At 31.2% G+C, this 24201-nt stretch overlaps 1 protein-coding gene across 2 annotated transcripts in view; it reads right to left on the bottom strand.

Annotated features, from left to right (window-relative positions):
- The window catches only part of LOC107438880 (homeobox protein cut), a 215526-nt gene that overhangs the window by 140531 nt on the left and 50794 nt on the right, over positions 1–24201 (bottom strand). The window contains exon 2 of one of the 2 annotated variants that reach the window (XM_071185700.2): positions 12149–12211. The exons of the other annotated variant lie outside the window; for it this stretch is intronic. The gene's annotated coding sequence lies outside the window, so the exon portion shown is untranslated. The remainder of the gene's footprint in view (positions 1–12148; positions 12212–24201) is intronic. 2 annotated transcript variants of the gene reach the window in all.

The raw sequence follows: 24201 nt of genomic DNA, 5'->3' as shown, positions 1-24201 counted from the left end.
TGATTTTTATCTAAATATCTTTTCTTTTTGTAAGTTTTAATAATGTATTATGGACATTTTTTGGACAACAGGAAGGAATCAAGATGTGGAATGCAACATTTTTATGTCATTATAATTTAATTTAAACATTTTGTTCCATTTTCGATCATTATCTTATATAAAGATATAAATACCAGCCCAAAATTATATCAACCAAGACTATATTTTTAGCATGTATCACATTACATATTATCCACATATTACCCACCAGATGGAAATTTATGAATATTTTGGCAAAACATGTAGTAATTTGATTGATTTTAATTAAACTTTTATTTAAATAAAAAAAATTAAATATTTTTTGGAATTTTTAAGGCTGTCAAACAATAATTATGGTAAAGCAAAATCGAAAAAAGAAATGAAATAAAGGTAAAAATTATAAACCTGAAAGAAATCGACTAGAAAGTTTCTTAATAGTTATTTTAACTTATTTTATTACATTTTGTACGTAGCATTCTGATATATTTCATGCATTTGGAATTTTTTTGGGGAGCGAGGAATTATTTATTCAACTGATATTTTTCGCTAGATATTGTATTTTTTCAAGTTAACTTAAGAATTCCTAAAATTATGGAATTATAATTTTAAGAGTTGTTATATTCTACAACATAAAAAAAAATATCTCTTAACTGCAACCGTCCTAAGATGGCAAATTGACTTACTTTTCTGTTTTAGTATAGTGTAGTACCATAGTATCGTCGTAAATATCATAGTACCTCATTATTAAGTTTAAGCAGTACTACAAAAAAAAAGCTGCCTAAATCGTTCTTCTCCCAAATCGTACCACAGCCGATTTCTAAGAAAGCATTGAATTGAGAACCCTCCGGTGAATAGATAAATTGGGAAGCTCTTTTCAACCGGGCGTAGAAGAGTTTAAGAACTCTATACTTGTGTTAATTTTCAGTCTTCAATGTAATTTATGAACTACCTGTGTAAGGATAAAGCAGAACTAAAGTAATGTTCAGATTATTAAGAGTATCATATAATTGTTAACTAACTTATTCTGTTATGTTCTACTAATTTCTTTGCTAGCTGACTATTGTTTGAAGAATGGAATAACACTTTGTTAATAATACGTTGGCTAGTTGCCCAAATCACACCTCGTGTACAGCTACTTATCAATTTCAACTACTGAAAAAAAATCAATTTCCAAGTCATTTAAATTGTACTAGAACCAAACTGTCGCAAAATGGATGAGAATAATTTCTTGCACCTAGTACTAAATTTCTCAACTCTTAGAAAGAAAAAGAGAAATTGAATTGGAGAAATATACGAGAAATCTACTTGACAATCAGGAGACCAAACACACCTACACCATCTCGTCTTGCAGTTTAAACGAAAAATGATGATAAATTCTTAGAGTGTTCCAAAATGAGTATGACTTTGGGGACGGGTGGTACGAACTAGCCAACCGATTTCCTTTATCGTATAACTTGTACTCCGGCCAAAATGAATTATTTTCACTTTGAGTAAAAAAGAAAAAGTCTGGTCAAATCTACCAGAATACGGTAATATTTACTGTGTTTCCATGGGAACACCAAAACGCTCCGTACATTTATAGAAGTGGGTTTATAACAAATTTAGTAGAATTAACAATAAAATACAGTTTTTTAATGTGTGACGAAATTTGGTAATTTTATCGTACTTTAGAGCATGGCATAAAAACCATGTAATTGGTTAAATTTACTTTACAGCTCTGTATGTGTGTGGTAATAACAGTGCCGGATTAAGCGCACGCGGGGCCCTAGGCCATTCAAATTTCTGGGGCCCTTAGATAAATTTTTTTTTCATCGTACATATTTTATTTATTCAAATATAGAATTAATTATATATCTTTTTATTTAAGGAAGCGTATTTAAAATTAAAATAAATAATAATTTATTAAATTTTACTTTATTTTGTTAAATTAGAACTAAAAAATAATCATAACATTTTATAATCATAACATATATATTTGAAATTGATTTTTTTTAATAATCATTGCTTTTTTTAATTTTTTAAAATTTATTTTCAAAAAATCCATTTTAAGGGGGCCCCTGGCCATGGCTTAGTGGGTAATCTGGCACTGGGTAATAAGAGCTATAATTACTGACTGCACAAATATTATTACCTAAAAAATAATATTAATGGCCAAAAACTGTACTTCATTATTAAAATATTTCGAATGTTATTGTCTGAGATTTGTGACAGATAAAAAATTAAATGTGAAAAGTTGTACGATTTCGGCAACTGTCCACTAACAGGGTTCAACTCGCTCCAAAAGTTTTTTTTAAAAAACTGAACATTTTCCGAAAGAAAAAAAATCAAAACGAGACAAATGATTAATTATAACCGTCGTAATAGATTTTTTTCATATGGGAAATGAAATTTCAGAAATTAATTTAATTTCGCTCTGTTAATTATTCTTCCAACTCCTGTGATGCAACCATTTCCTCACGAGAAAGGGTGAATATGAAACTGTAGACACGGTGATATTACGAATATCGGTATTAATTAATTTCCCCAATTATGATCTCTACCCACAGTTCATTATTAAAACATTCATTCATTCTATATTCATTAGTATACTTCATTATTAAAATATTTCGAATGTTATTGTCTGAGATTCGTGACTGATTAAAATTTCAATGTGAAAAGTTGTACGATTTCGGCAACTGTCCACTGTTCAACTCGCTCCAAAAGTTTTTTTTAAAAATTGAACATTTTCCAGAAAAAATAAATCAAAACGAGACAGTTGTAGATTTTATTTACGACTATGTCAACTTTCATCTATCAAAAGGTACCTCAAGATATAATCAAGTTGACATGTGTTATATACTAGTGAATTGATATTTAATATTTATAGTGGTTGTTACGCCACAAGACAAATGAAATTAATTATAACCGTCGTAATAGATTTTTTTCATATGGGAAATGAAATTTCAGAAATTAATTCAATTTCGCTCTGTTAATTATTCTTACAACTCCTGTGATGCAACCATTTCCTCACGAGAAAGGGGGAACTGTAGGCACGGTGATATTACGAATATCGGTATTAATTAATTTCCCCAATTATGATCTCTACCCACAGTTGAGGTTGGAGTGAAGGCTTGAGTGTTGGTAATGCATGGTGTAATTGAAATAATTGCCAGCAATTCCCCACATAATTGCTTGTTGTGTCCGAACTGCTTTTCCACCGTAAATGCTGGTTTACCATTCCCATCTGTCACACCGGTCGGGGAGATCTAATGGTGATGCATTTAATAGGCGAAATGGTATCATTATTTTCGAAATGCGCATTACCCTTAAACAGTCATAATTCCAAAGGACACAAGTTTGGAATATTCGGGATGGAAAACTGGGGAAGTATTACTTAGTTCGGAAAGATGACAGTTTCGGTTAAACATACAACATTCTGAAATTCTTCTGATATACTTATTTTTGTAAGAATAAAATAATTATTCAGATATATTTATAATAGATATATTAATTTTAATAATAGATACATTTATTTTTGTAAGAATAAAATAAATATATATCAGATGGTGAATTTACATATATTTTGAAACACAACATAATTGAAAGGCTTGGGGAAGTATAATCAGGGGTCTATCCAGATATTTTGTGAAAGGTTCGTTTTTGTAAAATTGCGTAAAAATTACTCGTAATTTGTGAATATAAAATAAACGTTAAGTCACATTCTTTCAACCAGGGTTCGGCTTTTGTGAATTTGTGCAAATAGGGTCCGTTCTATGCAAAAAACTTTTTCAAGGAGTTCTTAAATTGTAAAGACATACAATATTATGCTCAACACAATAAAATTATAATTAAAAAAATTAAATTTTAAAAACAGCAATTGCTGCTGCTACTTATATTCCAGATGCAACGTACAAATATTTGGTATTCAGCCTACAGTGATGAACGCAGAATATTCATTTTGGACGAATAAAGGAAGAAGCGTCTGCTGAAGACAAAACTTAGTTCGTTTGCATCTGTCTTTCTCCCCCCCCCCTTCCTGGGAAGAGTTTATTCGATTAACAAAACAATAATGAAGATAAAAAAATTTGTGAAGGGTCCGATTAAAAGATAAATCATTTTGTGAAGGGTTCATTTTTAAGTTGAAATATTTTGTGAAGGGTCCGTTTTTATGAAAAGATATTTTGCGAAGGGTCCGTTAACGGATCCAAATTCCTTCTCAACAGACCCCTGATAATGATAAGCCACACTCTTTGAAAGGTGTTATTTTACATCAAATTGTATCTTTATTGTTTCCCGTTTCACACTTTAGTAGTTTTCGAAATTCCCTCAAAGGTAAAGGCATAATACTAAGAAACAACGTATTGCCCACTCGGTTATCATGGTGCTCTTGAATAAAAACGTTCTTCCAAACAAATTGAAAACGTGGCTCGTCATTATATTGCTGCAAGTCTTTTAGGTTTCAAAGAAAAGCAAGAATAATTTTGTTTCTGAATAAGGAAGGATTGAGTTAATTTTATCATCATCACTGAACAAGATAAATATATCAGATTAATAAAGAATAAAATAAATATATCAGAGGGAGCGTTTACATCTATTTAAAATAATGATAATTCTAAGGCTTGTGGTAGTATAGTGATAAGCCACATTTTATGGAAAGGTGACATTTTTATATCAAATTATCCCTTAATACTGTTTCCTGTTACATACATCACAAGTATTCGGAATTTCCTGAAAGATAACACCGCAATATTATGAAACAACGCAGTACCTACACGAGAATCATGTTGCTTTTTGATAAAAATAAATTGTAACTGTGGCTTGTCATTATATTGCTACAAGTCCTTTTGGATTCAAAGAAAGGCAATAGTAATTTATTGATATGATATGCCTCTTAATAAAGAAGGATAAAGGTATAGAATCTTTTATTTTATCATGATCACTGAACAACCAACGAAGTTTGTGAATTTAAGGCACTAAATGTTCCTCATGTAATTTTGAACACACGAACGCAGCAATAAAAATATATGTAGCAGAATTGAGTTCGTTTAGTTTCTTGATTAGTTTCGTTCCGTTCTCTAATATTTTTCATTAAAGATAATTACTGTTTTATGAATCAGCTAATTAAAATTTTCAAAAGCGAAAGATTTAAAGTAAATCTGGGATTACACTATTAAACTTATTAAATGTAACCAAAAAAGGAATATTTTTATAGATTGAATAAAATTAGTGGTGTTTGAAAATTTTAAATGTTAATGCTTAAATAGAAGGAAGAAAAAGAAGGAATAAAACTTATTTTTATGCAGTAAATAGAAAGGATTATCTGAATTCTATTATAATATCCTTAAGAAAGATGAAAAGAATATTTAAAAGAGGAAAATAAAAATTCATATTTTTAGAAAAAAAATCTATAACTGAAAGCAAGAAATAATTTGCAGTACAAATATCGTATCTAAATAATGCGCAAGCGATTTAAGCAATTCTTGAGAATTCCGAAACTTAATTCTGAAAGAGTGTTCTAATTGTTGACTCTATCTTAGTAGAACCACAAAGATTCCAATACGAACGTTCCAACCAGAACACCGAAATTGAACCCACATTTCCTAATTCTTGTTATTGTCCCAAAATTGCTCCTACTCCCAGATTCAAAGTCAGCGAACAACCCTTTTAGAAAACGAGTGCTCATCCGATTTCTAATCCTTCGAAGAAGAATTGAAAAGAGGTGTTTTGGGGGAAAAGGAGAGGTTGATCACTAATTGCTACAATTATACACGGCGCTACCCTTAGAAGGGGTTAATGCTTAACTTCCTTCGAATTTTGCCCACCTTCTCATTTAAGGGTGTTGCACAAAGGTGTGGGGACAAGGCGCTTCGGACGAGAACGAATTGGCATCCCCCTCATTATTTGATTCCCCCTTTTGTCATCCGAACGCCATTATCGGAGGGTCCGTCCGTCCGGAAATCGGCAACGACCGAACACCCCTGAGTTTGTTTAGTCTCCTTCGGAAATGTTAATCATCGAATCCTCTGTTGTAGATTCGAACAAATGCTGACTCGTCATTTGGGTTAATGATTAGAATGAATGGAGGAGAGGGTTAGGGATGTGAGAGACTAAAGTATAACGACGTTTAGTTCAGTGTGAAGCAGTGGTTTAGTGAATATTTTAGAAGGTATGTTCAGTGGGAAGCTGAAGTAGTCAAAGCCTTTTATCGATTTATCTATTTATTTTCGATCTATCTGTTGTATATCCATCTCTCTCTCTCTCTCTCCATATATATATATATATATATATATATATATATATATATATATATATATATATATATATATATATATATATATATATATATATATATATATATATATATATATATATATATATATAGCTAGCATAATAAATAAATATAAAAAGAATAAAAAACACGAAGAAAATAAAGAAAAACAATAAGTTTTATTTACTGCGCATAAGCTGCAAGTAAATAGAACTTATATAATATAATAAGTTCAAAATGGAAAACATGGAAAAAATTTACAGAACAATGAAAAAAAAAGGGGGGAGGAAAAATAATAGTAAAAATAAAAATAATAAGAAACCGAAGAAAAAATCAGAAAAAAAGGAAAAAAATTAATGAAAATCTGGAAAATAAAAGATATAATCTTTTCATCAGCTCACACGATTATATCCGTAAAAAGGAGTGCTTTCTAATATTGTATCAATATAGCCAAAGCAAAATATATCAATGCAATAGTGTGAGGAGCATTATAAAAAAAAAAAAAAAAAAAAAAAAATTCAAAATTGTTTTGGTTCAGATAGCATGGAACCCATGGTTCAGCAATTTAATGATTTAGTGATATCATAGTTCAAATTTGCACAGATATAATGATTTAACGTGGAACTGACTATTCTGAGAGTGTAGGTAGAACTTAATGTACTGTGCGATAAAAAAAATCTAAAAAAAGAATCTTTCTGAATAACTTTTGATCTCATGATTGGATTTTCCAGTACTAGGACTCAATCTTTATGGTTCAGGGTAGTGACCTCAAATGTAGAAATTAATTAGAGCAGAAGATATTTTAAAGTACGAAATCAGACACAAAACGTAGTTTCTTTGAATAAAAACACATTTTCTCCCGACGGATTTAGATTTCTAACCATCCAATAGCCTCAATCAGGGAAATATGGTCCCAAAATTTTGGTTCGGACAATGATCCAAAGTTTCTAATGTTAATTTTACTTTTTGGACATTTCGCCATATCTCGAGAATTTCCTAAGCTCATCGAAAATGTTTAAGCTCACGATTATAAAATTCACTTACAAAATAATTTTTAATAATAATAATGTAAAAAATAATTTTTAATATTTATAATTTTTTTATTATTTCATTTGATATTAGTGGAAAAAAGTTTGAACTGAAGGTACACAAATTTTCAAATTATTTTAAGGAACAAATACAAAATTTGCATGACACCAGTGAATGGTTAATGAGAAATCGAAATTTTTTTTAATAAAGCCGTACATTTAAAATTCGATTTCTCAGCAATTATTCCACCGATTTTATTCAAATTTTGTATTTGAATGAAGCATTGAACCGATTTTTCTAAGAGTGAATGTCTATGTTTACAATACATATTGGTTATGCTTTTGAAAGAAAATTGACATTTTACAGAACAGTATAAAATTCCCAAGAGAAGTATTATAACTTTGTTTATATAAAAATTATTCTTATTATTACCATTCCTCCTGTGGAAAAAGAATAATAATTTATAAGATCAATACTGTATTTCATAAAAAAATTCTATCATTTTGAGAAAGTTCCTAAAATTTGACTCGATTTTCCTCAACAGCCCACGTGTCAATGTATAGGTAGCTTTTCCTTGAGGCATTTCATTAAATTGCAAAAGAAGGTAGTTGCAGGAAAGGGGAGAGTTTGTGTTCGCTCCCTATTCGCATTCATACATTCTTTAGGTTGCTTTTCGGCAATGTCTTGTTAAATGTTTAGTGTAGCTGTTCCCAATTTCTTTCGGCTACGGAACCCTAAAAATGTGACTCTAAATAAGTTGTTTTGGCGGAACCCCGACTTAATAAATTAATTTACTAGGGTAAATGTAAACGTTATAACCTATAAAATACTATTTTTTAAATATTGAGTAATGAAGATTTTTCATCGCTTTACAATTAATAATCTCAATTTAAATTTTACATCCAAAAGTTAAATTTACAGTCCTTGTGCTGTATCTAGTCTAGTTATGAATTTGTTTTTGGTGTATATACATAAGCTGAAAATGAATAAAATAAGCCGAATTATAGTTTACTTCGAAACGAAAACTTAAAAGAATTGCTATAAACGTTGAAAATGATCATTTTGAAAACTTCTTGAAGAATTTAGTTATTTTATTTTGATTTAGTTATTTTATTTTGTTATTTTATTGTAAGAAATACTAATGCATTATTTTATAAATGCCTGTTTTTTTTCATAGTTTGTTCAGTATATTGTTAATAGAAATATTATATTTTCTCTTCAAAAATACCATTCTGTTTCATTGGTAATTTAACAAAGGCAACCGAACAATTTTGAAATTATAGTTTGGATCTAAATATAATCAGAGGCGTCAAAAGTCATCACTGGTTATAAAAAGGTTCTAACTCACAGAACCCTTTTAACCTTTCGCTTACGGCGTTTAGCACGTCATTCTGGTCCATTTTTTTTTGTACCAGCCGTAAGCAGAAGGTTAAATGTTAGCGTAGTTTTACTTACAAAACTTATTGATTAGAATAGTTAGAAACTGTGTGTTGTAGGAAAGTAAATTGTTTCTTTTTGCTTTCTATTCTTATTTTTTTTGCAATCATTTTTTTGTAACATGCTAAATGGTTTAAATATTATTTTCTCAATTGTTAAATTGGTTACTACTATTATATTATCATATGATTCTTAAGAAAAAAATATTGATTTTTTTAAGGAAAAAAATATTAGATTTTAATATTCAATTTCAATTAAATAAGTTTGGGATAATGTATATATATCCCTAACTTATATATAACATAATATACATATATATATATATATATATATATATATATATATATATATATATATATATATATATATATATATATATATATATATATATATATATATATATATATATATATATATATATATATAATTATAATATTATTATTATAATAATTTTTTAAAGTATATTATTATTATTAATGATAATATGATTAAATGATAATAATATAATTAATTTCGAATAATTTGCATAAACCGAGAAAAATAAAAATAATAATAAATAAGCTAAGTTTAACTAATTAACAAGCCAGGAATAGAATTATAAAGGATACAAATAACTATAAACAGATAATTAACTTTAAACCAAATTTTTATTTAAATACATTTTTTTAAAAACTCATAAAATTGCTTTGAACTCAAAATCATTACAAAAATATATTTGAATTATAATTTAAAATCAATTACTGAAATAAATTATTTAAATAAATTAATCAAGTTGTCAAAGCTTTAAATCAAGCCCTCTCACCACTTTACCTCTCATCCAAGTAATGAATGAGTCAAATCTGTATTGGTCAGTGTCCGCTGTCAATGCAAATGCGATAATTGGGCCGTAAGGATGCATTCTGGCCGACATTTTCCCTCAACGGCTCCCTACCGACCCTTCCCTTTAATTTTATTAGAGTAGGTACGGTTGAATGATCAACCCTTACAACAGGGGGAGCATTGCTACTCAATCGTTCTCACAGGACACAATACGGAAAGTTGGCAACTTGGGTTAATAAAGTTTAAGGGATGAGGGATTTTGAAATTGCTACAGATGGAAAAGGGTGTTGTGTATTCTGCTTAAAACAGCTTGCCTTACTTTTAATTTATTTAACGAATTACATTGTCTATCATTCGGTGTTGTTAGAGAAAAAAATTAACTTGTTTTTATTCATGTACTAAAAGTATTTCCTTAAATGCAGGATTAATTATAGAATGCAATGTTGTCAAAATTGTTATTTAATAGCAGAAAAACAAACTTCCTTCTTTATTTGTTATATTTTTGAAAATTGTAAAGTGTGTTGTTAGAGAGAAAAATTAATTTGTTTTGATTCATATACTAAAAGTATTTCCTTAAATGCAGGATTAATTATAGAATGCAATGTTGTCAAAATTGCTATTTAATAGCAGAAAAATAAACTTATTTCCTTATTTGTTATATCTTTGAAAATTGTACCTAAAATTGTAAATGCATTGTTAGAAAAAAAAATTAATTTGTTTTTATTCATATACTAAAAGTATTTCCTTAAATGCAGTATTAATTATAGAATGCAATGTTGTCAAAATTGTTATTTAATAACAGAAAAATAAACTTCTTTCTTATTTGTTATATCTTTGAAAATTGTATAAAAATTGTAAATGTATTGTTAGAAAGAAAAATTAATTTGTTTTTATTCATGTACTAAAAGTATTTCCTTAAATGCAGTATTAATTATAGAATGCAATGTTGTCAAAATTGTTATTTAATAGCAGAAAAATAAACTTCTTTCTTTATTTGTTATATCTTTGAAAATTGTATAAAAATTGCAAATGTATTGTTAGAAAAAAATTTATTTGTTTTTATTCATATAATAAAAGTATTTCTTTAAATGCAATATTAAGTATAGAATGCAATGTTGTCAAAATTGTTATTTAATAGCAGAAAAATAAACTTCTTTCTTCATCTGTTATATCATTGTTGTTGTTGTTGTTCATTTACGTCGCACTAGAGCTGCACAATGGGCTATTGGCGACGGTCTGGGAAACATCCCTGCGGATGATCCGAAGACATGCCATCACAATTTTGATCCTCTGCAGAGGGGATGGCACCCCCGCTTCGGTAGCCCGACGACCTGCACGCGAAGTCGAGCACTTTACGGTAGCACAGTTTAACGAGGACCAATACCGCACACCCTCGGTCCCTACGCAGACTGATCCAAGTGGTCACCCACCCGCACACTGCCAGCAGTCAGTGATGCTTGACTTCGGTGATCTGTTGGGAACCCTGTCTTAACGATCAGTCCACTGCGGGTCTTGTTATATCTTTGAAAATTGTATAAAAATTATAAATGAATTGCTAGAAAGAAAAATTAATTTGTTTTTATTCATGTACTAAAAGTATTTCCTTAAATGCAGTATTAATTATGGAATGCAATGTTGTCAAAATTGTTATTTAATAGCAGAAAAATAAACTTCTTTCTTTATTTGTGATATCTTTGAAAATTGTATAAAAATTGTAAATGTATTGTTAGAAAGAAAAATTAATTTGTTTTTATTCATGTACTAAAAGTATTTCTTTAAATGCAGTAATATTTATAGAATGCAATGCTGTCAAAATTGTTATTTAATAGAAGAAAAATAAACTTCTTTCTTTGTTTGTTATATCTTTGAAAATTGTATAAAAAAGCTAAGTCGAAACTTTATTTAACGCGTTTCGTCTCAAACAGTTTATCCTCTAATAATGATAAGATGTGCAATAATGCAATTCTTTTCAATCCTCTGATATTATATTTAAATATTTTTCAGGCAATTTTATTGCATATAAGCAAATAATTCTTTAGCGTTTTTATTGTTTTCGTGTTATGTTCGTATTACATGGACATATATAGTTTGCAGAAAACTGGGATGGGAATAGTAGGCCTTGGCCCTCAATGGACTGCCAGGGCACTGTTTTATTTATTTCTTTATTTATTTTATCCAAATATGTTGCTTACACTCAGTTATTTGTGTTTGAAAATTGAAGGGTTGCTTGCTCAAAATCTCCCCCTCTTTTTGTATGAGTTAAAATTTGGAAATTTTATCGTAAAACCTTAGAGCATAACATAAAAACCATTTATTCGGTTAAATTTACTAGTCCGTTTTGCATTTTTTTACTAAATACGTTGTAATAAGAACTGCAATGTTGAAATTCAGTATTTCCAGTAAACTGTTATCATATGAACGGACAGATTACTAAATGAATAGTTTAAATACTGTATATTTTGGTTTTATTAACCAGAAATATGGAATTTTTTTACAAGAAATATCTTTAAAATACAGTGCAGTATTTTTTCGTGTTTATTTAGTTAAAAATCTAGATTTTAGTTTTTTCAAATTATAAATTAATAAAAATTTATTTACCGTTTTTCCGTCACTTCTTATTTTCATTTTAAACTAATTTCAGTATGGTATGGATTTCATCCTCTATGGAGAAAAAAAATTATAGAAATTTATTTTAACTGGTGATAAATATAAGGTATTTTGGAACAATTTAATTTTAATAATTATTATTACATAGCAAACTAATATCTTATTATTACAGGAACATTTCTTGTGAAACTTGCAAACATTATTTAGAGAGTTGAACGCTGAATAACTTAATAGTATAATTAAATTTAAAAAAAAACTTTAAATTAAAATGCTTGAATATTTTATTGAAGCATTTAAATAGATACAGGAGGGATTATTAAATTATCCATACAAAGTTTGGAGCAAAATATATATATATATATAAATACTATTTCGAAAATTTTCATAAATATTTTGAGAGAATGAAAGTGAATACAAAACCAATATTCGTTTTTGTAAGCGCAGCATTCGTAATACAAACGGATAAATAAATCTAATAATTAAAGTAGCATAGAGATATTGAAGAACTACAATTCATCAGCGCGAGTTCATCAACAATGCATAAGTAACCATTTTTTACATGAATTTTACATCCACCCTTCCTTCACGTTTACATTCGTTCCAACTGTCACGAGCCATATCCCACCTGTCACCCGATGACCCTCTCCACCCACGCACAATACCTGAACCAGCTCATACATTTTAACAAACCTACCCTGAATACTTGATGATGTTTTATCGGACAGGGCAGTAAATTGAGAACTGACCAATGAATTACAAGATTCCCCCACTCTGTGACACTCTCATTACAGAGATGCCTCTGGTCAGCGTAGAAACAAAACAAAAAAATGTCATAATGGTCAACGGGAGAAGTTAATGGAAGCACTTGGTCTGATAATTGACCATCACAAGGCGGTCGTGGCGTTTGTCATCTGGATTCGTTAGTTGGGAATGTCCCTGTAAGAGGGGGAAAAAATCCCTAATGCAGGGATGTTGTTTTTATGAGGCTATCTCTCACATGGTTTCTGCTGACTGACTGACAGATCCTGCTATGGTTGAGGATTCGATGGTGTGAGGAATATTCAGTTTTTATGAAAGTATTCTTATAATATGTTTACAGTTAAGGATGTGTTCCTACAAATAACAATAAAGTCTTTATTTTCACAGTATACTTCTTTTATTTATGAGGCTATTTTTCGGAATCTAGGTCGTTATATGTAAGCAATATGCTCTAGGCTATGCGTCTAGTAAATAATATGCTATTTTTCAACTGATGTGAATTAGTTGAAGATTATTTATGACTATTAGGTAAATATTCGTCCATCTGTAATTATTACGAAAATTGAACAAAATGTCCTTAAGAAGAGAAGCCACATTTTTGTGAAAAGGAAAAGCGGTTGTAATCCAGTTTTTCAATATTAGAAAATTTACAAAAAGCTGCAATATTTGGCTAAAAAATGTATGGAAATTCAACATAACACTGGTCCCGCAGTGGACTAAAGACACGGTTCCCAGCAGATCACCGAAGTCAAGCATCACTGGCTACGGTCAGTGAGCGGGTGGGTGACCACTTGGATCAGTCTGCGTAGGGACCGAGGATGTACGGTATTGGTCCTCGTTAAACTGTTCTACCGTAAAGTGCTCGACTTCGCTTGCAGGTCGTCGGGCTACCGAAGCGGGGGTGCCATCCCCTCTGCTGAGGATCAAAATTGTGACGGCATGTCTTCGGATCATCCTCAGGGGTGTTTCCCAGACCGTCGCCAATAGCCCATCGTGCAGCTCTAGTGCGGCGTAAATTAACTACAACATAACACTGGGGACAAATTTTTTGTTTTCTGTTGCATGCGATATTTTCAGAAATCTTAGATACTTTTGAGTCGCTGATTTTGAATTTTCAATTAATTTCTCTCTCTCCAAGCACCAGGTTTTTTAAATGATATTTTTAGTTTATTTTTTGTCGAAGAGCACAAGCTTATAAACATTATTAATAACAGGGAGTCACATATATGTAGCGACATACTTTTAGGAGAGTTAGGGCACATCATCAGAACTGAAATTGCAAAGAGATTCATGCCCGGAAATGTCGGCATAAGCCGCTAGGAGCACTTCCCTAATCATGAACTGTTTCTTTGTGTGCTTCTGAACTGGTCATAATAGAGAGGCACCCCTAACGGTGTACAGCGATATTTCCGGGCAGGGGTTCTATGCAATTTTAATTCTGATAAACTCACTTAGTTTGTCGCAGCATTTAAGAGACACCCTGTTACATATAATGGTTTTGAACTTGTACGCTTCAAAAAAAAAAATAAATAAATAAAAAAAAAAAAATAAAATAAAAAAATAAAAAAAAAGAAAAAGAAAGACTAAAAATGGCGTTTAAAAAGTTGATCTACGTCGAACACCTTTAAGATAGTCGCTTCATATATTCCAGCTCTAAAACTCATTCTAATATGCACACTGTTAGTACTTTTTTTATTAAAAATTACGTACTAAACTGTTAAAACTTTTTATTACAAAATAGTTAAATTTTGCCCTATTGATCACAAGAGTTGATTGTTCCGACAGAGGGAAAATAAATATGGATATTAATCACAGAAATGCACAAGATATTACTAAAAAACTGGTGTAAGACGTGCTAGCAATTAATTGTTCCAAATTTTAAAGTTGATAAGATATATCTCTATATAAAAAGGAAAGAACCCCTAGTTTATGCATGTTGTTATTGCTCGCATGGGATCAGATATGGTTGGGGATTGACTGGTGAGAGAAATATTTAGTTTTTAATATTTTTAAAAAAAGTAGTGTTTTTATCATTATAACTGTGACATATACTTCTATGAAACATAACTTAAGAGACGTAGCATATAATCAAGATACACATCTGTTGGAATAATATTATTGTTTGGACAACAAAATTTATTTTAAGCCATAAAAAAAAAATTTTTTTTAATAATAATTAAATCAAAGTCCTAATTATCAATTCCAACTCCATTTTGAAGGACTATATAATTGCCGATGAAATATTGATTGTTTAGGTTAAACAATCACAAAACTTGAAAAATATCATTTTCTTTCGAGTTAGAACCCTTTCTCTATAAAATACAGATTTAAGAGTAAATCAATGATTTTAATAAATTTAGCATTTTGTTTTAAACAAACATGCAATAATGCAATAAGTTGTTATATTTTAATGCCAACGTTAATCAAACACAGAAAATGTAAAGTACCGGCTTGTTCCTAGTTAGGAGTTTGTCTTAAATTTTGAAATAAATCAATGACTCAGTCATCAATTCAAAACTCGGTTTCGAAGGATAATTTAATCTGATATTAATCGTTAGGTGAGTCGATTCTTGAACCTTAATACCATTTTGTCACTAGTTAGAACCTCGTATCAATTGAATTAAATTTTCAAGAGAATTAATGACTTGGTTATCGATTTAACACTATTTTAACAAATATGCTGTCAAAATGTAATGACTAGGTTAGTCTAACGTCGAGGAATGAAAAATAAATTTCTGTCCCTAGTTAGAACTCTGTGCCAAGTATGAAATTTTGATTGTAGTTAAAGAATTTTTTAAGGTGCATTCCTACATGCTCAGATAATGAATGTGCTTTGGAACTTAACTTGCTACTCAGTATTTTAAGTAAGAATACTCATGGCGGAATAAATAATTTCAGAATTATTAATTCGGAGGAAGAATCTGATAATGAATTTGAGTAAACTAGCAACGATGCTATGGTTATGTGTGGTAAAGAAAACAAAAAGATTTTTGTCATACATTTAGTTCTTGCCAGGATGTTTTCGGTTGGAGAAATCTTTAAACCCTCAATTCTCATTAAAATCTATATTACACTCTTGTTTTTCTTCTTCTTTTTTCTTTTATCAAGCAATATTGCTCGCATGGTTTTTGCTGACTGTCAGATTCTGATATTGTTGGATATGCGAGAAATAGTTAAACTGCCAGTGTGTACGTACTCTTGGCACTTCATTATGAGCTAAAAGCGAATCTTTCTAAAACTGTAACTAATTTATTGTAGTCCCTTCCAATCCATTTAAAGATGTCACTTAGATGCCTCAATCCACTGCGAACTTCGAAATTTAAGGACTTGGCTAGATAAGTTTGATTAAGTGTAGAATTCGACTAAAGTAAAGTCTTTCCCCAAGAACATTTTCGCAAATGTCATTTGCAACTTTTTTCAGCTAAGATCCCCCCCAAAAAATATTTGAAATCACATAGAACTAATACATTTTACTGATAGTGGATTTTATTTCCTTCTTTTGTTAATTCTAATCAGTAGGGAAATTAAAGGGAAAACAATTTATTTCATATTTTCACAATGTGTTTAATGTCCCTATCCAAAGGGAATAAATCAACTAAACTCCGATCACCCACTCACTGTCATTTCATTACTTATTCATGAAAATGGACACTGGGCTACGACAATTCAACTTTTTGACGCGTGACCTGCATGCCAGAAGGAAACATCAGCGGTCAATTGGGCGTGTTTATCTCAGGGTCCGATCATCTAAATTGGCGCTCCCAATATTAATTTTAAATAAACCTCATTAACCTATACCCCATACGACTTTATGATGGATTTTTGAGCACATGTGTCATATATGGCGAGCGACAATACGTGATTGGACTTGATAAAAAAAATCGCCAGTAGACGCATGCATTTGTCGAGTCATCGGCGGAACTGGAAACATTGCTAAGGGAGACAATGAGAGACATTACTGTCAACTGTTTAGCATACTAATACAAAAGGTTTTTATATTTCTCTTTATGAAAGGAATGCAATTAAATCTTCCATTAGTCATTTCTGACAATTTTATGCAGTTATGTTTGCTATTCAAAGCGAATGAATGAAGAACTTATGTAAATTTAAAAGTTATACTTTAAGGGGTAAATCATTACAGTTCTGTTCAATAATCTAAGACGAAAAACCAGAACATATTATCTCGTGGTTTCCAAAGTCAAAAATCCATGCATTGTTTTTTTTTCTTGCTTAATTACTTGTGTAAATGATGAAATACCCTTTTAACTTGTCCCGCGGTCTGCTGATCGTAAAGACACCGTTCCCATTAGAACATCGAATTCAAGCATCACTGGCGGCGGACAGTAAGCGGGTCGGGGACCACTTTAATCAGCCTGCGTAGGGCCCAAGGGTGCATGGTATCCATTGTCGTTAAACAGTTCTATAGTAAAGTACTCGATTTCAAGCAGGTCATCAGGCTACCGAACCGGGAAGTCATTTCCTCTTAAGAGGCTCAAAATTGTGATGGCATGTCCTCGGATCATCCATTTTGGAGCAACGCCGATTATGCACCTCTAGTGCGACACAAATAAAGCATCTACCTACCTTTATAAGTTAATACTGAATAAAATTAATAGAATAGTTAAATCCTGATGCTTGTATTATTTTGTGTCTCAGAAACGATATCCTTAATATACTGATAAAAGTGAACAATTCTAATTTTCCAGACACAATTAGAACCAAGCAATTTTTTGCTGCTAAGATTTTATCTGAAAGTCTTAATTATTTTCGGCACCTGATAATAGGCACAGGATTTGCTACATATATTGTCATAAGCTTTTGTTTCACGAAAAACTAAATGTGAGTGGAGTTTAAACAATTTAGGGACATGATCATAATCTCATTTTTACAATAACTGACTTGTTCACTTTTGGCAGTCTGTTATGAAATTCTTGTTCCACTGTGCTACAAGTCAGAAGTACTTAATATAATATTGTACTTGAAAAATCTGTCTTCTTTCAAATATCTCCGAAATTTTGCAAAGCACTTGGATACTTGGAAAAGTCTTCAGTAATTTCTAATCTGTCTGATATTATTAGTCTTATTGCAATTAGCCTGCATATTTAGGCTAATTAGGAAATGAGCGAAGGTCTGAATTTGTTTAGGCTTATTGTAACTAACCTTTTCTGAAGCAACTTACAATAATATTTCATTATTCTCCAAATCAGCATCAAATAAATAGGCTGATAGAGCACTGACTGATCTATTTTCTAATTATCTTGAAGGTATGCGGGCTTAGTGCAATAAGTATCTGGCCGATTAAAAAATATTGGAGACTTTTCCAATAAGCCAAAATGATCGCTGCTGCCAGTAAAATGCCGGATTATTCAATTAGCATTCGACTCATGTACCATTAGTCGCACGTGGAATACAATGTTATTTTATTATCATTCTGTTTTCCAATAAAGCAGGTGACGTATCTTTCTCAATTTGATAATTAACCAAAAAGATTAAAAAAACTTATGCTTTGTTGCTTGTATTCGTGTTCCTTTTAGAAGCATATTTTATTTTATTTTATAACCGTCGTTGAACAGCCGACCCAATTTTATGGGTTTAAGACTACTAATGTAACTCCGTAGCCTTGTAATTTTAAACCCACTCCAGAAGACAAGGAAACTCCTGGATCGAGTATTGGGAGAAATTTTGCCTCCGTGGAGGACTTTTTAGATGGAGCTAACTCCATTTGCGTTGCATGGAGAGGAAGACCACTAGGATCTCTCACGGTTAACCTGACGGCAAGGGGACTGTAACCCATGATCCGTCTACCACTGAGGATATTTCACGTCAGCACTGTGGTCGTTGCAAGTCGGATGCGGAATTCGTATCGACTAGGATTCGAAACCGGTTCACCTCATTGGAAGGCGAACGCTCTATCCCCTGAGCCATCGCGGCTCTTTTTAGAAGCAAATGAAAGTATTTTTTCTGACACAGCAGGATATACTTATTTTTACACTTTTACAAGTCATAAGCATTTGATATACTCGTATGCAGCATCAGCCGCCATAAAATATCTAAAAGGTTATCGAAGTCTATCTTCAAAAAACGTTTAAAAATGTTTGATGGAATGTTAATTTCAATTGTGATATTCATTACTTTCATTTTCAAATGTTGCATGTTATTTTCAAATGTCATACAACAGAGAAGTTATTAGGCTTGTGTCCTGAAGTGCTTCAGAGCTAACAGATGAATGAAAATATAAGGCCTTCGTTTAATAACTAAATTTTAGAACTTAATGTTTCTTTAGCCACAAGTCCGTAACAATCGTTAATTTAAAACTGTTTGAAAATATCTCAAAATTCTCTTGTAATTAGCATATTTTTTGTAACATTATATTTCTTCGATATTGAATCAAAAGCACACTATCCAATACTTTCTTTACCAATACTTAGTGACCAATACTTATGCCATGAGATACCAATACTTTCTTTAGAATCATCTATCATTTTGTTCTTCATTTCCCAATAGTGTTCCAGTTGGTTACATTCACCCTTATCCATTCTTTTTTATATTATATAGTTTGTATGAAACCTTACACTTAATTTAAAAATTCAATAAAAGCTAATGATGCATATTTCATATTTTTAAATTATTTTTTTAACGTTATCAAATTTTAAAAAAAAGAATACTGTCTGTCCAATTTTCTATCTATGACGATAAAAACGTTAATATATTTATATTCACCTAAAATATCTATCCTTCTATAAGCGTTAGTTATATTTAGTTCTTAATGTAGTGCAGCTTTACAAAATATATACACAATGATATTTACCAAGCGACGATTATTCATCTCAATGCATGTAGCAATATCAGTGAGTCGTCATTTAGAACTTAAAATACATATGCTAGTCATCACCTAACACAGGCGCCAAATTGAATAGCTGGCATCATCAGCTAGACGTCTTATCCAAGAGAGAATGCAGCCAAATGAAAACTTCGGGATTTAATTATTCCAGTGAAGATATTCCCTTTTTAAAAGGAAACTCCCTGCCATTCCCCCCCCCACACCCGAAATCTCTTCGAAAATGTTCATAATGAGCAATAAAGGCGTTTAATTAATACATGCGCGACTCACACAGTGTGTTCAGGATCTGAGGGGGGAGAATTGGTGGGTGGCTTTTGTGATGTCCTTGTCATAACGATGGCCATTTTGTGGTGCGGTGGTACCACTAACGATAATGGTATAGTTAAAAGATCATCTCATAAATCCTTGGGGCCGCGCCATCATTTGCGGAATGATGACGTCACGTCGTAAACGACGCCATCTGCGATTGGACGGATTTTCGAGTAGTTACCTCTTCATCAGTTAATTTCTCTGAAGAATGTAAGGAATCCGGTTCGAATCACGGTAACGAATTGGGGCAAATCAGGGTCTGCTTCAAGACGATTTTTCAGACCTGGCAGATGAAAATGAGGAAAATATCAATTATTAAGTTTCAACACTGGATTGAATTTCAGAATCTTAAATGATATATGAAAATTGAGTTACGCGGATCAAATAATTTAATTAGTAATGAGTTTAATAAATGAATAAAAAAGCATGGTTTGAGCTCACTTATTTATATAAACCAGGGGTCTGTCCAGACACTTTGTGAAATATCCGTTTTTGTAAAATTGTGAAAAAATTACTCGTCATTTATGAATATAAAATAAACGTTAAGCCACATACTTTCAACCAGAGTTCGCTTTTGTGAATTTGTGCAAATAGGGTCCTGTTATTGCAAAAAACTTTTTCAAGGAGTCTTTATATTGTAAAGACATACAAGATTATGCTCAATACTGTAAAATTATAATTAAAACAATGAAATTTTCAAAAATAAACAGCAATTGCAGCTACTAAATTAGCGATGCACCATATAAATATTTGGTATTTAACCTGTACTGCTGAACGCAGAATATTCATTTCGGAAGAATAAAGGAAGAAGCGTCTGCCGAAGACAAAATTTAGTTCGTTTACATCTGTCTTTCTACCCTCCCTCCTTCCTGGGAAGGGTTTATTCGATTAACAAAACAATAATGAAGATAAAAAAATTTGTAAAAGGTCCGATTAAAAGATAAATTATTTTGTGAGGGGTCCGTTTTAAAGTTAAAATATTTTGTGAAGGGTCCATTAACAGACCCAAATTTCTTCTAAACAGACCCTTGTAAATTTATTTATAACTTATGCTTCGCATGTTAGAACTGTTTCTACCAAGGAATTCTCTAGTTAAGTTAAAAGGTTTAAAGCTAGTCTAGTTAAAAGGTTTAAACTATTCGTTCCGAAGTACCTTCTTTCTAAATTGATATACATTAGAGACAACAATCATGGAATAATAGATTACTAGAATAAAAATTGTGTTACTTAAATTTATGTCACATAACAAGAAAAATTTTTTGATAGAATTTTCATACTGTATGGTAATAGCATTTCTGGAAAAAAAAATACCTAATTCTGCTTAATAACACCAAACTATATTATATTTAAGTCTTAATTCAGTAATTTTTCCGTTCATATAATGGTTTACTGGAAATTATGGTTTTCAAAACTGGTTTCCAAATTTTAACACAATTTATCACGTTTTATAAAACCATATTTCATTGTTAATTTTACCAAAATTATGGCTAAAGCGCCTTGGTTAAAAATTAATGAGTTTTTTAGTGTTCCCATAGAGCCAGAAACATGGTAATTTTATCGAATTCTGGTAGTTTTGGCCATATTTTTTCCAGTGATGAAACTACTCCACTTTTTTTAAAACTTATGGATTCTTTTCAATAATCTGATTTTTCTCCTCCTCACAAATTAGAATCTCGATTTTACGGTAAATAAGAAGGGAGGTGGCTGATATGTTGGACTTACTGGTAAGCTCTGTCCAGAACATTATTTGAAACTGTTTAACTATAGAGAATTGTGCTGCAAACAAAATAGTTTTTTTTTTTTAATTTAAAATGATATATAAAATGATTATAAAGATAATATTTAGTTTTATAACTAAAACCGGATTGAGACAAGTAGGTTTTAATTTGGCGATAACACTGTTCAGTTCTACGAAGATTTTGAATTGGTCTTTACAATTTGTTTACCTTACTTTGTAAATGATAATCAAATAGACTGTACAGTAATTCTTTACATTCAATATCAATTGATTTACATATCTTGCTTAAAACACAAGTTTTTTATTAGGTACTTTCGTAGCAAATTAGTTTTTAACGCAACCAAACACTGGTGATCTAAAATGTATGTCCTTCAGCTTTGATCGTCTAGGCTACATTGGGCTTGAACAATAGAAACATTACATTTTTTAACTTTCAAATTATTCTTAGATAATCCTTAGAGAGGTTGCAGTTAGATCGTATCTCGCACTGCTAGAAAAATAAGGATTTAAAGTTTGGCTCTGGAGTAGTCCTGAACATTCAATATTTATATGCAGCAAGGCTCAAGTAAAGTCTGAAGTAAATGAAATTCTTCCCGTTTCGTAGAAGTTTGATAAAAGCATATCAACTAACACAGAGATTGTAACAAGTACTTCGTCTGAGCAGGTTCAAAGTTAGGTGGAACTTCTAACTTAACTGCAAAAAAACTATGTACACGGTCACAGATAAAACCATTCCGTACTTGCCCAATCCGCTAGTGCTGACGAGAAGTTGTTCCAGTTTTCGGATAAGTGATTAGTTAATGATAAGATCGGGCATTCAGTTTAAGTATAAGAAAAACACCATTACTCTAAAAAAAATAACAGTCGTGTATAGTTACAAAATATCTTGAAGTACAGAGGCTAAATAAAGGGTGGAAGTTTAATTTAAATTCGAATCTACTCCTTAAAAAATTCGTTTGCCACCATACAATCTTCGATGATAATAAAAATAATTGAAGTCAGGAACTTTTGCGCCCTTTTGGAAAGTAGAGCAGTATCAACAGATTAAGTACATTTGTATAGTAATGCAGTTTTGCTATTCTTCTTTAACAAACGTTATTCACCATTTGTTTCGGAGCGAATCCTCTTGCATTAATTCCTTATCTACCTTGTCCAACTAAACGGGCAATATCATCAAATCTTACTATACCGACCATATCATAAAAACACATTCTCCATGAAAAAAAAAAGTACACGGTCATCGTATTTTTGTCGTTCTTTAAGGCAAATCTTCAGAGACAAAAACCTAAAACCACGTTCCTTCAGCAAAAGCAAAAAGCCACTCCAGGGCCGTAAATAAATAAAACTGCCGGATCACATTTCAAAGATCTCTTCTATTTCTCTCTTTTTCTCAGCCAAGGCTTATTCTCAGGGGTCTCATCGCCAAGAAACTTAGAATGAAGAGCTTCAGTTGCCCGGTGGCCGAACAATAGGATCTCAGGGCGGTCCCCTACGACCCCATCCTGACCCCCACGGGATCCATTGACGTCTGAAGCACTCCTTACTCTTAATGTTTCTTCATTCCAGTGTTTTTTTTACCACAAATATATATATATATATCCAAACACATCTATACCAAACCACAATGCAATGCCTTCTGTTAATTGAGGCTTGGCGAGTAAACCTTTGTGTTCTGGCAAATACTTGTGGGTGCCACCTTACAAGGAACACTTTCAGGTAAAAATAAGAGACGTAAAAGAGAAATAATCTATTCCTCAACCCTCAACATCAAGCACGTGCCACGATCAATCGTTTTAAAGTAATTTACGGGGTGTTTTTCGTGAGGTTGCCACCGAGCCCGAAGTAATAATTCCCTTAATTTAAAAACGCATTTACTTGAGGTTTTCGGGGTGCAGTGAGTCCATTATGTTTCTGCAGTGAGAGTGAAGTCGCTTGTATTCACGTTGCAGGGAGAGAGAATTTCTTGTAAAAAGAATTTTTGTTGTTTAAATTGACTTTCTCTGAAATTCGCAAGTCTCGAAATAGTAAGCTACAGGATTGTAGGCAAAATGCTTTTTTTTTTTCAAACGATAAAAAGTGCTGTTTCCTCAACCATTATTTGAATTTGCTATTATAGAAAAAAAAAGGGTTTGAAAAACTGGATTATGTATTTTTTTTTTATCATGTTTTGATTCTTTTATGTTGCATAATCAGGAGCATTATATTACTCCTGAATTGAATTTAAACATCCTATCCAGGTAATCAATATTATTTTACGCTTAGTTTAAAAACCAGATTTGTCTATTTAGTTTTCAAATATGTAAACTTTTTTCTTTAACATTGTTACTCTTTGAGAGATTTTATTCAAAAATAGTCTTCTCATCGCTCTTTTTTTTATTGATTTGTTTCTAATTTTTT

This window comes from Parasteatoda tepidariorum, chromosome 5 (genome assembly GCF_982258835.1).
Source record: "Parasteatoda tepidariorum strain Cologne lab strain chromosome 5, Ptep-v5.0, whole genome shotgun sequence".
In the NCBI taxonomy this organism is placed as follows: domain Eukaryota; kingdom Metazoa; phylum Arthropoda; class Arachnida; order Araneae; family Theridiidae; genus Parasteatoda; species Parasteatoda tepidariorum.
This window is presented reverse-complemented; position numbering and strand designations above follow the sequence as displayed.